Here is a 6,000-nt window from a genome sequence, read left to right as displayed (position 1 = left end):
AGTATTGTACCATTGAATTATTGTTGCTTTATAGTATAGTTTGAAATCAGGGAGCATGTTACCTCCAGCGTTGTTTTTCTTTTTCAAGATTGTTCAGGCTATTCAGGCTCTTTTGTGTTTCCAGAGGAATTTTAGAATTACTTGTTCTAGTTATGTGAAAAATGTCATTGGTATTTTGATGGGAATTGCATGGAATCTGTAGATTGCCTTGGGGAGTATGATCTTTTTAACAGTACTAGTTATTCCAACCCATGTACAAATTTGTCTTTCCATTTGTTTGTATTATCTTCAAAATTTCATTCATCAATGTCTTATAGTTTTCCAAATACAGATCTTTTACCTCCTTGCTTAGATTTACTCCTGGAAATTTTGTTCTTTTTGTTGAAGTGTAAATGGGATTGTTTTCTTAAATTCTCTTTACAACAGTTTGTTATTATTTAGAAACTCATTAAATTTCTATATATTAATTTTGTGTCCTGAAACTTTACTGAATTCATTTACTAGTTCTAATAGTTTTTTAGTGGCATCTTTAGGCTTTTCTATATGCAGTTTCATGTCATCTGCAAACATGAAAAGAAGATATCTGAGAAAGAACTTGAACTGTAATGAAGGAGTTTGGTTTGTAATTTTTTTCTGTATGGGCTATCCTCTGACTGACCAATTCTACTGCTTGGTTTATTCTCAACAGAAATGCCTGATGCATTCACTAAAATCTATGTATGAGAATTTTTATAGCAGTTTTGTTCATAGTAGCCACAAACCAGACACAACCCAATGTCCACCAAGAGAGGAATGGATAAATATATTGTAGTATATTCATACAGATGGAACATTATAAAGCAATTAAAAAGTAAGAACTACAGATACATGCAAAAAAATGGATAAACCTCACAGACATTATATTGAGCAACAGAAGCCAGACACAGGGAGTTCTCTTGTGGTGCAATGAGTTTAGGATCCGGCATTGTCACTGCAATGGCTTGGCTTGCTGATGTGGTGCAGGTTCAGTCCCTGGCTGAGGGACTTCAACATGCCATGGGCACAGCCAAAAAAAAAAAAAAAAAAATCAGACAAAAAAGATTACCTGGGTACTATTACACTGTAAGAAGTTGAAAAACAAGCAAAGTGAATCAATAGGGATTAGAAGGAAGATGGCTGGTTACATTTGCCTAGGTACAGTAATAATGGGGCTACTGGAAAGGTACTATATTTTTATCTTGCTGGTGATTATATGCAAGTATTCATACGTAAAAGTCAACAGACTAATAAATGAGTTTGTGAAGGTTACAGATGCAAGATCAATATGCAAAAGCCAAGTGTATTTCTATGCACTAGTAATGAACATTATGAAAATGAAATTTAAAAAACAATCCCACTTATGATAGCATCAAAAAGAGTCAAATATTTTTTTGGAGGGGGGTTCTTTTTTAGGGCTGTACCAGCCACACATGGAAGTTCCCAGGTGAGGGGTCAACTTGGAGCTGTAACCAAAACTAAAACTCCTTATTCCTTTAAGTGGAAATACATTGAGAGGATCAGCAAGGTCAGAGAGAGAGAGCAGGAGCAGGTGGGGATAAAAGAGTAAAGCCCTTTGCAAATAGGCACATTTATACAAACCGAAAATAGGTCCTTCAATCTCTGTGAATCTTCAATCCATCTATATGAATTAAAGTGTATTTGCTTGCCATCTTTTTCGTTCTTTGGAAAAACCTTTCAGCTACCATTATAGTTATTTTGGCACTTCATATTTTTGCAACTTCTTTTTTTTGAGAAGTCAGTAGTAAAGGAGAAAATAAGCTTAAAAAAATTACCAGTTATGCATACCCATTGTAGAAGTATAAGAAAATACAGGTAAATAAGAAAAAAAAAATCTCTTTAGTTGAAATGGGATAGTTGCACAACCTGTAAATGTATTTAAAATCATTTCATTGTACATTCAAAATGTGTGGAACTTATGATTAGTAAATGAAAAAATAGAGTTTTAAAAATTCACCTAACTTTGCTCATACAAATGCACATAAAACAACACAGGATCATCCTTTAACACTGCTTTGCAGCTGCCTTTTCTTCCTTGTTTAACTGCATTTCATGACCATCTTTCCAGATCAATTAGTAGTTTTCTATCATATAATTTAACCTTTTTTTGGCCACACCCCCAGCATGTTTCTACATGCTGGGCCAGGGATCAACCTGCACCACAGCAATGACCCAAGCTGTTGCAGTGACAATGCCAGATCCTTAACTTCATACAGCCAAGGGAATTCCTATCATACAATTTCAAATGGCAGCATAGTTTTAAGTTTTTGTAATTTGTTAACCAATTCATTCCTTGAATATTTTGCAGCTAGATTTGGGTACAAATTTTCTTAGGTTAAGTTGCTAGGAAAATACTGCTGGATAGAGGGTCCACTCATTTTAAGATTTTTTTCATATTTAAAAATTGCTCTCTAGGCATTCCCGCTGTGGTGCAGTAGGTTAAGAATCTGACTTCAGGAGTTCCCGTCATGGTGAAGTGGAAATGAATCCGACTAGGAACCGTGAAGTTTCGGGTCTGATCCCTGGCCTCACTCAGTGGTTTAAGGATCTGGCATTGCCATGAGCTGTGGTGTAGGTTGCAGACTCGGCTTGAATCCCACGTTGCTGTGGCTGTGGTGTAGGCTGGCAGCTGTAGCTCTGATTAGACCCCTAGCCTGGGAACCTCCATATGCCATGGGTGTGGCCCTAAAAAGCAAAAAAATTAAAAAAACAAAAAATAAAAGAAAGAAAGAAAGAAAGAAAGAAAGAAAGAAAGAAAGAAAGAAAGAAAGAATCTGACTTACTTCAGTGGCTTAAGTTGCTGCAAAGGCATAGGTTCGATCCCTGGCCCGGCACAGCAGGTTAAAGAATCTGGCATTGCTGCATCTGCCACGTGGGTCACAGCTGTGGCTGGCATTCAGTCCCTGGCTAGAGAACTTCCATATGCTCCAGGTGTAGCCATAAAAATAAAATAAAAAAATTTTAAAGTAAAATAAATTACTCTCTGATTGCTTTCTGGGAGCTCCCATGTGGCTCAGAGGGTTAAGTATCCCGTGTTGTCATAGCAGTGCCTCAGTTGCTGCTGTGGCATGGGTTCAATACTGCCCCTGGAACTTTCTCATGCCACAAGTGCAGCCAAAAAAAAAAAGACCTTGAGAAAAGCTGTACCAATTGGTATTCCCACACAGTGTCATTCTGTCCCTGCTTCTCTCCCATTAAAATCAATATTAGTATTTTATAAAATATCTACAATTCTGACAGGAGATAATGGATTATTATTATTAAATTCCATTTCAATTACTAATAAAACTAAATTTTTTGGGTCATTTATTGGGCATTTGTATTTCAGTTTATGTCTTAGTCCTCACAAACACACTAGTTTGTATTTGTATTTTTTTATTAATTCACGTGAGATACATTGAAGATAAATAACCTTCTGTCATGTATGTCAAATATTTTTCCCAGCTTGTCTTTGTTTTTTATTCATGATGTTGTTTTTGCAGAAGGAAACTTCAAATAAGGTAGTCAAAACTAATCTTTCGGGAGTTCCCATCGTGGTGCAGTGGTTAACGAATCCGACGAGGAACCATGAGGTTGCGGGTTCGGTCCCTGCCCTGGCTCAGAGGGTTAATGATCTGGCGTTGCCGTGAGCTGTGGTGTAGGTTGCAGACGCGGCTCGGATCCCACGTTGCTGTGGCTCTGGCGTAGGCCAGTGGCTGCAGCTCCGATTAGACCCGTAGCCTGGGAACCTCCAAATGCCGCGGGAGCGGCCCAAAGAAATAGCAAAAAGACAAAAAAAAAAAAAAAAAACCAAACTAATCTTTTGCTTTATAGATATTATTGTTGGTACTATCTCTGATAAAGATTTTCTCATTCTCAGATGATTAAATATTCGCCCATATTTCTTCTACTAATAATGTTTTCTTTCCTTATACTTAAATATTTCATTTATCTGAATTTTGATATATGACATAGGGTAAGGATCTAATTTGGTAGAAAGAATGGGGAAACAAATTAAGTTAGATCTTTATTTATTGTATGCCTTCTAAGTATTGAAAACTACATTACTATATGTAGTCTATAGTAATAAACACTAAGAATAGTCTCCTCTGAACTATGGGATTTAGCAACTCCGAGAGAAAACATACTATACAAGTTTGATGAATGCTATGGAAAAGTGCCAATTTCTAAGGTAGTGTGTATGTAGACTAATCAATTATTCTATTGAAAAATTGATTATGTAAAAGGAGGTACTTTGGTTGGAGTGAAGAAAAATTCAGTTTAAAACAACAACAACAACAGGAAGTTCCAGTCATGGCACAGAGGAAAGGAATCCAACTAGGAACTATGAGGTTGCGGATTCGATCCCTGGCCTTCCTCAGTGGGTTAAGGATTTGGCATTGCCGTGAGCTGTGGTCTAGGTCACAAATATGGCTCAAATCTGGTGCTGCTGTGGCTGTGGTGAAGGTCGGCAGCTGCAGCTCTGATTCGACCCTAGCCTGGGAACATCCAAACGCTGCGGGTGTGGCCCTAAAAAGCAAAATGAGAACAACAACAAATATTTATTATCTCAGAGTGTCTGTGGGTCAAAATTTGGGTGTGGCTTAGTTGGGTCCTCTGTTGCAGGATCTCTCACAATGGTGAAACAAGGTGTTGGCAGTCAAATAGGGCTGAAATCTCACTCGACTGCACAAAGATTCATTTCCAAGCTCCAGTCAGGTGATTGTTGGAAGGATTTAGCTCCTCCTCCATTTCTGAACCAGGCCTCCACTTCTTTATTGAGGATTCAGTTCGTTACAGGCTGCTGGCTGGAGGCTTCCCTCAGTTCCTTGGCATACAGGCCAGGAGAATTCAGTTTTACTCTGGGGTAGGTACTTTAGCTTTGATAAAATGATTTGTAAAGAAGGGCTATATGAAGTAAAAATTAGCATAGCATTCATATTCTTACTTCTAGATTAGGGACTAAAATGAATGTGTATACATTATGAATTTTCTGGTAGATGTACACTTCTGGCCTGTATATAAATTAATACATGAGTGATTTAAGCATTCACAGAAAATTAATTAATTGCATATTGCAGAGAACAAACACAATTTTTTTCATTTTTTAGTTTTATGGAAGTTGGGAGTTCCTGTCATGGCTCAGTGGTTAACGAATTTGACTAGGAACCATGAGGTTGTGGGTTCAATCCCTAGCCTTGCTCAGTGGTTTAAGGATCCAGCGTTGCCATGAGCTGTGGTGTAGGTTGCAGACGCGGCTTGGATCCCGCATTGTTGTGGCTCTGGTGTAGGCTGGCAGTTACAGCTGCAATTAGACCCCTAGCCTCAGAACCTCCATAAGCCATGGGAGCAGCCCTAGAAAAGGCAAAAAGACAAAAAAAAAAATTATGGAAGTAAAGTTGATTTATAAGGTTGTGATAAATAATTTCTGCCATACAACAAAGTGATTCAGTTATTCACGTACACACAAACACATAATTCTGTACAGGGTAAGACTGTCAGGACAAGTTTTAGATGATTATAGTGGGCTAAATTGAAATAATTTATAAATTTGAGTTTCTCTTTCAACCACATTGTGGATATAGCTTCAAATCATTTTTCATTCTCTCCTTCCCTTCCCACCAGATACTATATTGTGAATACACTGCCCTGGAGTTACGCGATGTGGCAGCCTGAGCTCAGCTACACAAGTACACACACAAGAACGTACATGATTATTTAATTTTTTTAAATCTAAGGCTGTGGGTTTTAGTCTTCACTCAGGAAATTTAATTTTTAAGTTATATTTAACCTTTGGGTAGATATTTACTAAAACTCCCAAACTGAAATTTGACTGTTAGTCTTAGACTTTTGAAAGTGATAGCCTAGCAACAACAACAACAACAAAAGACAAAAAAAAAAAAAAAAAAAAAGTGAAAGTGATAGCCTTAGCCAAGTGCATATATTCTCAACATGGGCGACACTGCCTCCTAGGGGGGCAAAAAA

Source organism: Sus scrofa, chromosome 7 (assembly GCF_000003025.6).
Source record: "Sus scrofa isolate TJ Tabasco breed Duroc chromosome 7, Sscrofa11.1, whole genome shotgun sequence".
Classification (NCBI taxonomy): domain Eukaryota; kingdom Metazoa; phylum Chordata; class Mammalia; order Artiodactyla; family Suidae; genus Sus; species Sus scrofa.
Note: the sequence above shows the minus strand (reverse complement) of the source record.